The sequence below is a fragment of the Carassius carassius genome, chromosome 20 (genome assembly GCF_963082965.1).
Source record: "Carassius carassius chromosome 20, fCarCar2.1, whole genome shotgun sequence".
Classification (NCBI taxonomy): Eukaryota; Metazoa; Chordata; class Actinopteri; order Cypriniformes; family Cyprinidae; genus Carassius; species Carassius carassius.
This window is the reverse complement of record NC_081774.1, coordinates 15969507-15982620: the sequence shown is the minus strand read 5'-3', so window position 1 is coordinate 15982620 and position 13114 is coordinate 15969507.

Sequence of the window (13114 nt, the reverse complement as noted above, 5' to 3'; positions counted from 1 at the left end):
CCTGTGTTTTATGTTTATGTTTGGGGTTATGGGGTAGGGTTAGGTGCTCAGAAATGTCTAAATAGTGTAAGCAAATGTACATTTTTCATGGATGTTCAAATTGAAAGCACATTATATCATAATGACAGTATTATTAATTGAATTTCTTGACCTTCACCAAAGGTTTGTGTTTAAAAGCAATGGGGTTCCCCGCACCTTGAAAAATTACCCTAAAGGGGTATCTAGTGCATTAAAAAGTGACCCCAATGAATCCTTGCCAAGTGTCCAAATGTGACTTGGGAGTGAGAATGTGGGATAGGAAGAAACAACAGCACTCTTTGTGACTAATGTTAATTTGCACAGAATAAGTTGTAGTTTTCAAAACAAATGTAATTTATAGTAGAAAAACATAACACAATATCACATAAAAATCACTGACACTGAAGCAAAAAACAGTGTTATTTAAAATAGACAAACTCTACTTAATGTCAACAAGTGCTCGATAGCATTTAAACAGGTAAATATGAAGCACAGTTATTGTACCGAGTATTATTATTGCAATCTTTTTTTATTTTCAAGCAGAAGCATGTTCTTCCTCTTCTCTAACAATGGAAGTGTGCTGTCTTAATCTGTCTACAACTCAGCTGCAAACAAAAACAGCTCTGTAGAACAACTGTCACTACTATATGTGTGAACACTGCTGCACTCATGTTTTTCTCTCAATGTCATGAAAAGCAGGACTTATATAGTAGTTCTTAATAAAGTCAACGAAAGGGGCAGGATAAAATTATGGGACATTTCTGACTCCTTGGCTGTAACAGCGCCAAAAAGTTGTCAAGCTGATATTGATGGCAAAAGTGCCCACAAGAACTATGAATAGCAAATAGATTTCTGCATTTATACTCTGAATTTGAATTACTCCTGGCAGGATGAGGTTGCAAAAATCACATCTACGGCTATCTGTGTCCTGGGTTGTAAGCATGCCTCTGATCTGTAATCCTGCCAATCCATATTCATGCATCATTCCGCCAGGTTCTATCAAGACAAATTCTATTACCAGAGCCAAGCAAGCAGAGCCTCAGTAATACATTTAGATAGATCATTATTATGTTTAAAACTTTAATATTTAAGGTTGTAATAGCAGTTATGTTACATTTAAGCCTGAACAGTGATTGTCTTGAAGTGTCTCTTACCATGGCTATATTGTTTGGTTAAATGCATGTCCTGCAAATAAAACACATTCATGGGTAAATGGCATGGTGAAAATGCATAAATGTGATAATAATTAAAAATAAAAAATAAAACAAATATAATAATTTAAATACACCTTTTCGATGATGACCATGCTATTTCTGTATTTAATATATATACAGTACAGACCAAAAGTTTGGACACACCTTCTCATTCAAAGAGTTTTCTTTCTTTTCATGACTATGAAAATGGTAGATTCACACTGAAGGCATCAAGGGCTATTTGACCAAGAAGGAGAGTGATGGGGTGCTGCGCCAGATGACCTGGCCTCCACAGTCACCGGACCTGAACCCAATCGAGATGGTTTAGGCGTGAGCTGGACCGCAGACAGAAGGCAAAAGAGCCAACAAGTGCTAAACATCTCTCGGGGAACTCCTTCAAGACTGTTGGAAGACCATTTCAGGTGACTACCTTTGAAGCTCATCAAGAGAATGCCAAGAGTGTGCAAAGCAGTAATCAAAGCAAAAGGTGGCTACTTTGAAAAACCTACAATATGACATATTTTCATACTTTTTTTTTATGTGTATAATTCCACATGTGTTAATTCATAGTTTTGATGCCTTCAGTGTGACTCTACAATTTTCATAGTCATGAAAATAAAGAAAACTCTTTGAATGAGAAGGTGTGTCCAAACTTTTGGTCTGTACTGTATATATATATATATATATATATATCGGCTGGCATAAGGTGTCAAAATCTGTTAACTGTCCAATATTAATATTGTAACCAAACAGCTTCACTGTTTATCAGTATTTGTAAAAATATTTGTCTGCCTAATCAAAGTCATGTGGTCCAAACAACATGGATAAAAAACTGAAAATGATATTATAGATGGGACGTCTGCAGAACCTCGTGATATGGGTGCATCTCGGACAGCTCCCTAGTTCAGTAGACAGGGCACTGATCATTGCAGCAGGCGCAATGATATTATAAATATAATTATATTATAAATGATAAGTACTTTGATTATTATGCCGGAATGAGACTATAGTTCCTAGCCACATCGGCCTAGAAAATGGCAACTTTTCATTTTTAATCGGTCTTAGTACAATATGTTACTACAGAAGAGTGAAGTTTTAAATAGGAACTCTTTGGTCATTTTTGAGCGAGATGCTAACGGTCTAATCAGATTCAATGATCTATGCTAAGCTACAGCTAAAGTGCTACCGCCAGACCCGGAGATCGGCTGAATGGATTCGAAAATGGTAAAACTCAACTGTTTAACTGTAGGGGAGTTGGAAAATTAGCCTATTTTCAAAAATAGTGGAGTGTTCCTTTAAAATGATGCTTAAGTATACTTGACTTATACTCTAAATTTAGCATCTGAAAGTTGTGTATGGTGGTCAGTTTTTGTGTTAATGTAAATTTTCTGACTAACTTTTTGTACTTTTGATGTTAGTTCTAGTGAGAAATCAGTATTAAAGTATTTAAATATTTCTTTAGTTATCAAAAACACTTGTTCTATTTTGTTGTAGATCATTAAACTGTTACGCTGCCTCAGAAGTCTGTCCAAAATCAGTTTTATGAGGTGCCTTCATGCAAAAACGCTGCCTGCATAGTCATTGCCTCATACGGCAGCGAGGCAGCAAGTCAGCTGCCTAAGTTTTTGGATGCAGCCGTAATCTTACATGATCATCGGACAAAAAACAGCATAAAAACTGTAACATTATAGAATAAATTGTTGACCCATAAAGAGGTAATAATGATTGTCAAGCTTTGGGGTTTTGATCGACTCCATCTACCTTTCATTCTGAATCCAGTTCATAGACTTTTTGTTTAAATTGTTGTTTCATTTTTTGATGAACTTATCCACACCCAAGTGTTTATAAAAAAGAATGCATGAAGCTAGAATAAAATGTTATTGTTTACAAGCAGATACCCTGTTCTTTCTTTTTGATGTTTTGAATATTCAGATTTTCATATAAAACATACCGTATTTTCCGGACTATAAGTCGCACTTTTTTTCATAGTTTGGCTGGTCCTGCGACTTATAGTCAGGTGCGACTTATTTATCAAAATTAATTTGCCATGAACCAAGAGAAAACATTACCGTCTACAGCCACGAGAGGGCGCTCTGTGCTGCTCAGTGCTCCTGTAGTCTACACTAAGCAGCATAGAGCGCCCTCTGGTGGCTGTAGACGGTAATGTTTTCTCTTGGTTCTTGGTTCTAAATAAATGCGACTTAATAGTCCAGTGCGACTTATATATGTTTATTTCCTCATCATGACGTATTTTTGGACTGATGCGACTTATACTCATATTATTACTTATAGTCCGAAAAATACGGTATATACTAAATAATAAATAGGGACATAGTAGAATACATTATGTAAAGTTCACTTAAAGAAATCTTTTAAGTATACTTGCAGTATAAAATTACTGAACTAGTAGTTTACTGAGACTATACATCAAAGTGTACTAACTTTCACTTTTAGTGTAGTTTCAGTAGCCTACAAACTAAAAACATAGAGGTAAACTAGTTGTGTACTAAAAGTTTGCTACTTTTATACTTAAAGTATACTTAAAAGTGTACTTTTATTTACTAGAAATTTGGCCAATGTAGTCCTGAAGATTTTTGAAATAGTCCACTTACAAGTATTACAGTAGGTGCACTAATATTTGCATACTTACTACATAAAGTATGCCTATACTTAAAAATATACTTGAACTACTTAAAAAAAAAAAAAAAAAAAAAAATTATATATACACTTTTGGGGTAAGTGTACATATTGATAAAAGGATAATCTTGAAATATATTGATGTAAACATACAAACAAAAAGAAAACATATTTCATTAGTTGTTGTTAAATTCATGAGGTGTATTAAACATTGCATTGCATCAAGGTTTCCCCAAATTTGGATTCATGAAAGAACTGCAGGGAGTTTGTGAGTTAAATGAAAAGCTAATAATCAAATTATAAGAATGTAAAAAAATACAATAATTATTCATTATAGTATTGCCTTAAAATCTTAAGGGTGCTCCATATAAATAAATTATGTGAAAGAGGTTCAACTGACAAAAAAAAACATAAATAAATAAAGGTTTGGGAATCCCTGCATTGCATGTTAATTTGAAAAATTGTGAATTTAGAAAGGACAGTTTAGTTAAAAGATGAAAAATAAGAATAAGAATATATGAATAATGTATAATTGTGTAATTAGTATGCAATCAAGTAATCAATTAAAACATAACTCTAATTACAAGTATTTTAAAATGTAATCTGATCTAATGACAAGATTCAATTTCAGTTATTTCCAGGTTACATGTACTCAGTTACTGGCAGAAATCCATGGTCCTTACTAGTGCCCATATATGTGTACACGGTATTAATAATTATTGGTAATTCATTGATAAAAGGTTAAATTATCTGATTTAATGATACCCTATTAATCTTGACACACAGGTCTGTGTCTCAATCAGCTCTCCAGCTCCCGAAAAACGTTTAGAGTATGTCTCATTGACCCTCAAACTAGCGGTTCTTCTGTCATTTGTGCTGTTGGTCAGTCTGCTGCAGATCTTCAGATCTGTGTTAAATATTTCTCCAACAGCTCACCATTTGAGCTCTGACTCATTCGTGACCTCAAGCAGAAACTCTGTCATCTCAGCAAGACGAGCTTGAGTCATGACAATGAAGAATCACACAAACACACATGCACAGTATTTTTGGATCGCCCAGCTATAGCATAAGCCTTTGTTATGTGCTCCAATTCTATTGTGTAGGTGGCTTGCTTTTTGATTGCTTAGGTGTTTTTTCCCCCCTTGTCTTCTATAAAGCAATTTGTCAAGAGTATGTGATAGAACTGTTTATGAATAGCAGATCAAATTAGTGTAATCAACCTTGTGGTTGCAACTCTTCCATTTGTATTCATACGCTGGTTTATCTGTCGCTCACTGGGATGTGGCAGTGCTGCAAGGTTTGAAGTTCTCATGAATGGCAATGCATGCTTTATTTGTCACTTAAACATTGTTAAGCTAAAGCCACAATCATGTCTCAAACGCATATAGTATAGCACTGTTTTGGTTTAATAGCTTTTGCACATTCTTCTTTATTACCAAACACCAATTTGTGTGATTAGAGTAATTTAAGTATTTAGCTTAAGTAAACCCGTGCAGTGACTAGCACTTTGCAGTGGGTTTTTATTTTTATTTTTTCTGGAAACAAGAAGCTCATACATAATTACAGATAAAAAGGGCCATCATAAACATGGTGTGGTCTGTTTTTCTTAATATGCTTCCAGAGAAAAAACATGAATAATGCATTACAGTTTTTCTATTTCTCTTTGTCTTAAGGTACCGATAGATAATTCAATTACTTTTTGAAGAAACCAGACCCAAATAATGCAATTAGATTTTTAGGTCACACAGAATACAAAACCTGTCATAACGTTGTAATGCTGTGTGAGATGATATCAAATGCAAGTCCATTGCGAAGTCTATTCTGAGAAAACTCTGAATTATGGAATTAATCAGTCAATCGATGAACCTGGCTATTGAGCTGCAAGACACACAGGCAGCTCTCATTGCACATACATCTGAAGCCTGCAGAGATGAATGATTTGTGAAAGTCAGCTTTGTTTTGGCATCTTGAGCAGTGTTTTTTTTTCTTTTTTTTTTTTAGTTTGAAAAAGCGCAGGCGTGAATTGAAAATCTGCAACAGTAGGGGATGGAAACCAGAAAAGGCACAAGTTGTAAGAGCAGAGGCTGTGGACCACAGGGATGTGTAATCCTTGTGACACTAAGCAAATGTTAACCAGAACATCTATGAATTAATTAGAGTTTAAAATTCCTATGATAGAACATATAATCTTATATTAATACTCCGATAATGAAGTAGGGGTGGCAAATAATGAAAAGTTTATCTGCAAATAATCTTATATTAATACTCCGATAATGAAGTAGGGGTGGCAAATAATGAAAAGTTTATTTGCAAAAACAGATAACTCTAATTAATTAATTAATTAATTAAAATAAATAAGTTTTTTTATCGTGTTCTCATTTTTTAATTGTGTTTTATTGTGTCAGCTAGCTGTATTTTTGTAGTTATTATTATTTAATCAAAACAACCCAACTGCAGGTTGATTGAAATTAATTGAAATTCAGGATAAAAAAAAATGAATTAAAAAAATATTAATAAACAAATATGATAAATATACAGTGTATCAAAAACAATCATTACTAAAATGAAAATTGTGATTTTGATTAAAGTTGCAATTAAAGTATTAATTTAGCTCAAATTTTTTTTTGTTGTTGTATATCAACTTTTGGTTTAAAATGATGTGTTTATTTTATTATTCTTTTTTAATTAATATACTTAAATGTATTAGTAAACTTTTTAAAATGTATTAGTCTGTATGTAGAAATATTATCAATAAATGTCCTAAAATTACTGTTCAGTTATTGTTCACTGCTTAAGATATCTACTGCATAAATTCAACATTATTGTATAGTGAAGCAATACAGTCTGGTAAGAAAAGCTGCAACAGAGCGCAATGCCCTCCTTAACACATGCCAATGTGTTAAGCATATGTCAATATATGCGTAATTTTTTACAATTTTATTTACTACAATTCTAGATTTAAAATCAACTGTGGATGAGATCTTTTAAAGGAATAGTTCACCCAAAAATAAAAAATGAAAAGTTGCTGAAAATGTACTCAGGTCATCCAATATGTTGATTAATTTGTTTCTCCACTGGAACAGATTTGGAAAAATTTAGCATAACATGACTTGCTCACCAATGAATCCTCTGCAGTGAATGGGTGCCATCAGAACAAGAGTCCAAACTGCTGATAAATACATCACAATATTCCATAATAATGCTTCTATCAACATATGTTTAGAAGTGTTTTGGACTGTTATATATATATATATATATATATATATATATATATTAAATACAGAAATAGCATGGTCATCATCGAAAAGGTGTATTTAAATTATTATATTTGTTTTACTTAAACAGTACTTGATCGGTGCATATTTCCTTCCTGAATTTTATTTATTTATATATATGAATTTCTTTATTACAAAGCTTTTCACTTCACAAGACATTAATTGATGGACTGGTGTCGTGTGGATTACTTATTATTGATGCTTTTATCAGCTGTTTGAATTCTCATTTTGATGGCAACCAATCACTGCAGGGGATCCATTTGTGAGCAAGTAATGCTAAATTTCTCCAAATCTGTTCCAATGAAGAAACGAATTCATACATATTGAGTGGCCTGGGGCTGCATAAGTTTTCAGCAAATGTTCAATTGCAGGTGATTATTCCTTTAAAGCTCTTTAAAGGGAAAGTTCATTCTAAAATGAAAATTCTGTCATTATTTACTGTTACCCTCATTTCATTCCAAACATGCATGACTTACTTCTTTTTTTTTTCTTTTTCTTTTTTTTGTGGACTTTATTCATTGTGTGGCCAAAAACATTTGCATTCTGAAAAGTAAATGAAGACACAATTGTCATTTTTGAACCATCCCAATTAAAAGATGATGGTGCCACATTAATCATAATAATAAAAAAACTTCATGGTTTTTGTTTGGTAGCCAGCAAATCCCTGCTGTCTAGAGCATGCTCCATTCACTTGTTGTGCCCCATGCTGTATACAGCAGTCTGCTGAAAGAGAGAGAAACACTGCATATGAAGGAAAGGAGATGAAGAACAGGAGGGAGACGGCTCTCGAGAGCAGCAGAAAAGAAGGGGGGTGTAAAGAAAACGGGAGGGACACAAACAACAGAGTGAGATCGCCCCTGGCCCCCTCCAAGCTCTTGCTGGCATCTCACGCTTCATTAGTTTTCAACCATTATGAACAATATTTGTCATCTTCTTTGCCCCCTGGAGCTGTTAGTTTACAAGCCACCTGATAGAAATAAGTACAAGACTTCACATGGAATTACATGTGCCTCGCTTTTCTCCCTTTTCCAAAGGCCATTTCTCTGTTTCCCCACTTTTTACATTTTGTCTTAGGCATGAATATTTCTTTGAGGGGATTTGGAGCATTTGCCCTGTGGTCTCCAGGGGCAACGTAGCCTGAGCTGCACTGCGCGCTCTGCAGCGGGGGGATGCGGTGACCCAATCGCAGCTCAATTACAGTATAATCTCTCTAATTAAAAGTGTAACCAGCATGAAAATCATCTCAGTGAAGGGTCAGACAGACAAACACCAACCGCTTCTTTGCTGGTGCCACATCAGTATAATAAGCGACACGTTGGCCAAATCTCACCACTGACATGTCTTCGAGCGCTATTCATTAGCCTGCATCGAAATTCCACCCACAAAAGAGGCTAACGGAGCATATAATGCCTTAAAACATAATTGATTTCATATATAACCCTTCACTGTAAGAGGAACTCCATCCCAAGCCCTGAGTTTCTCATGTAATGTGCCGTACTGTAAGATTGAGTGATCCAATGTGCATGAGCTAACAGATGGAAACCAACTGTTCTCTGTATTTACTCCCTAAGCCTGAACGTATCAGATGATCAATAAGACAGAAAAGCCATTATTATCATATCACAGTTCATAAGATTATGCTCTTCAGGATAATATCTTCTGCCTCTGCAAATTGATTGAGGAAATCTATTAGACTTGTCGCTTGGAGCTGCTATGAACTTATGAAAATGTATTTATTGGAATAGCAGCTTATCCTCTGGGGTTTGAGCGCCATCTTCCAATGCGGTGACACTTGATTTACTCTGCACGCTCGCTGTTGATTCGGTGCATGAGAAGCGAGGCATTTTAAGAGATGTCTTTACTAGCTCCATCTGCAAAATCACACTGCAAACTATATTCTTCAGGATGGATGTTATTTCTCTACTGGACTAAATCTGATTAGGGGGAGGGGGGCAAATGTGTAGTTTTAAAATGAAGGACTATAATCTGGTAGTCTATAACATATAGATGCACATTTTCTTAGCAGAGCTCTGAAGGACATGGGGAGCAAATTAGCAAGAATTTAACAAGATAAAGCACTCTTGGAAAACCATTGGTCTGGAATTGAAATTCTCCTATTAGCAAGCTGAATAGTCCTCAGATTTCCAATCAAAATGGCTTATACGTAAATGCAACAGTTCCAGAGAGAGAAGGAATAATATAAAATTCATGATGTACCGATCAGAAGACACATTAGGTTTTAATCTTCTGTTCCGCCACACACCTATTGCTTTTCATTCATTTCGTTATATTTTGTTGAGGATTTAAAAGCTGTTCACCTTAAATGTCTGTTTCTGTGCTGCATGAAAACTGGGCCTCATTTCACACTTCTCTATTGTATATGTATTTGTTTTTCAAATAAATTATTAGTCACCTTGTCATCATAGTGCAGCTTTTTCCATAACATGTTTGCTATACGCTACGCTAAGATGCTAAAATTCAAAACACAGTCACTAAGAAACACCAACCTGTCCTCCAACCAATACGCTTGTATAGGTCGTTTGTCCAAATCCCTGAAATACGACCCATCAGAGCGTATACTACAATTGTGCCCCTATTGGCAAAAGGTCGTTTTCATATTAATATTTTGTACTCTTTTATTTGCCCTCTGGTTTGCGTTTCGTGTAGCTCAGTTAGTAGATTATTGCGTTATACCTTGATATGTAATCATGCTATCATGGGTTCGATCCCAGAGAACGGATGTGCATGAAAATGTATATGCTCAATAAATCATAATTTAGCATGATTTCTGTGAGGGTTAGGTTTAGGGGTGGGGTTAGGTGTGGTCAATCGAACGAATAAGCCACCTAGTAAAATATGTAGGAAATACTGTGAGATCGGTGTAAAACGCCCACACATTGCATTTAAATAAACGTGCGTTTTGATTGGTAATGACGTTATACGTCAATTCATGACGACAGACGCAATGCGATACTGTCATTATTTTTACGCCCTCTAGAGGGCGCTTAACTTTTAAACGTAAATATAGGTCGTAATAAATGCTTGCACAAACGACCTATATGATCGTTTTTTGTTGGAGGACAACAAAGAAAGTACTGTGGTTTTGAAAGCATTTTAAGATTCGTTTGTTTTCATGTCATAGCACAAAGAATACATTTTGAAATGAAATGTCAGAATAAAATTGACACTGAAACATGATGCCCTGCCAACACGTGTAGACCTGATGCAGCAAATTTTCCAACAAACAGAACTTAAGCACCTGTGCCAGCTTTCTGTGACAATAGGGCAGCTTGTGAAAAGATTTCATTTTCACAAGTTGGGTGAGTCATCACCTGGAGGGTCCTGAGTGCCGCAGAGCAGATAAAGTCCCAACCGTTACAGATGGGCTTTAAAGGAGTGTATGAAACCCCACAGCAGGCGAACTGCTGGGTTCTGCAGGAGACTAGGTTTTATCCACAGTATTCCTGGGGCCCTTGATACTTGCACGAATTATGACTGCAACCTGTAAACAATCAGTGATTAAAAACAAGCTACACAAAAGAATAAGTATTTGTGAAACTGGGGTACACATGAAATCAAGTGTGAAATGAGGTGAAATTATTCTTATTCCACCACTGAAAGATGAATAACCCGAAAAAGAAAAGCTGTTTACGCTCACAAAAAAAAAGTAGTTACAAGTAAATTTTCTCTGATTAGCATGATTAGCCAAGCCCTCCATAAAAACACAAAACAAAACTGAAAATTAATAGAAGAACACAAATTATACACACAAAGAAAGCTGATATATATATATATATATTACATTTAATATTACACTTCTGTGAAAATTTGCTTTTTTGGGCTGTGCTCTTGTTGCATTTACAGTACATTGTCATGATCAGAAGGTGTTTTGAGCATTTCAAAACACAGAATCCTTTCGCAAAACAGTTCATACTTTAATTTTTAAAAACATTTATATTGCAAATTTACATTTATCAAATGCTATTCAGGGGGACTTCAGGCAACAAGTCTCTCAATAATACTGACAGTGCTACAATGTCACAGACTCCAAAATATTGTATTTTTAGGCACCAACATGTACAGCTTCTACAGGCTTCTTCCAGAGTTCTCTAACCTCAGGGTTTATTATCATGAATGTTTTTTTTTTTTCTTTAGACATTTCAGCTCTTTCATGGATGCTGGCTTTGTGAAGCTCTCTGTGGACTTCAAGGTGAATATTGAAGTTTGCTGTCACTTAGTTCTGTTAGTAGTTCTGTTACTTAGTTTGCTGCAGTAGTTCTGTTTTGTTTGGACACAATCCTTCTTATTGATCAAGGGTCCCTATCATTCACTTTCAGTTTTCGCCCACTACTCCTCTTTGTTGATGAAGTTTTACAATGCTTTGTATCATGTCATGACCATAGAGATTTGTTCTTAAAACACCACCAAAAAACGGAGCTGTTAAGGTTACAGACACTTTTTGGAAGTCTGACAAGACAAAATTTTGCAAATGTGTTTTTTTTTTTTTCATATTCAATACATCAGGATTTATGGCCCATGTAGAGAGAATAGCTCATTCATACATTTAATAAACAATACTCTTAACATGCAAATTGGTGCCAGAAGATGAAATTCTGTAATGTAAATCTATTTACATAAAATGCAAATAAATATCAGCTATCACACTATATCGCCCAATAATATGTCTTGACAAGATGATATTTATATGCTCAGTTATACAATTAAAGCTCTATGGTTTTTATTGTAGTAGGCAAAACTGCAATGCAGTCTGATACTTTACATTTAACATTATTATTTTATTATTATTATTATTATTATTATCTATGGATGATAAGGTAAACCTAAGTTGCTTTAGTCTAGTAAATGTTCATCTTGAGATATTACTAACAAAATAAAAGTAATTCTCATGTTTAAAATAATTAAAGATTTCACAGCTCAAGATGGACCTTTTTTACATTTATACTAAAAGGCCTTTTACTTAACAGATTATGAAATATCAATCAGAGCCCAGAAGTCCTGTAGAAAATTGTGTAGGTTTTTCAGCAGAGTTTTGCTGACAATTCAGAGTTCTCATTTAGAAATTCATGTATCAAATATGTAAAAAACAGGCTTTACAGGGTTAAATATTTAAAAGCTATAAGCATTAAATTTAGAGTATCTACCATCACGCATCAAAATATAGTGATATGTTCCGTTGCATTGAAACTGGAAAGGTCTGCAATATTTTTGAACACAGTATGTAGGCTTGCTCATAATATTGTTCACGACAAGCTCGTAGAGCATGTCCTCGTAATTCTGTTCTCCACAACTCCCCACTCTTAGCTGCGCAGCAGGCCGAGGTTATGTTACCTGCAGAGACAGCATAGGACATGCAGTTTCCACTTTGTTGGGGAACAGATACACACTGGTTGTTTGAGATGTATATGTCAAGAGGTTCTCAAGCCATTATGTTGTTATAAACGCCAGTACACTGTTTCCTGGCATAAAGATGCCTCAGGGAGGAGTAATAACCATTTGAAGATAAGGTTTAAGAGATTAATATGTAGTGTGTCTGTTGGTTGGGTCTTAGTTCTCCTTTAAATCTCCTTTATATGATGGGATATTGTGGCACAGACACAAAAAATAAAGCCGTTTTGATAAATGAACAAAAAAAGTTTCCTCTACATTCATCCTCATCACTCTTTTACCAGCATGGCTGCAAAGAGAAACGGATCACACCATCTACTATATAACCTGTTTCAATGGCAGCCACTTCCAACATATGTGGTAAAAGCAGCATTATGGCTTCAAAGTGCTATACACAAGAAAAAAGGGCACTCCATACAAGTGACCCATAACTTTGATGTGCAGAGGTACCACTGAGTGAGTGGATGTGTTCAGCACTCATCACTAGCTGTGATTGATAGGTACGCTGAAGTAGTTCTGGCCAACGGAGTGCAGCTCTCACTCAAACGACTGCCATACCACAGCATCTCTGTTTACTCTTATGAT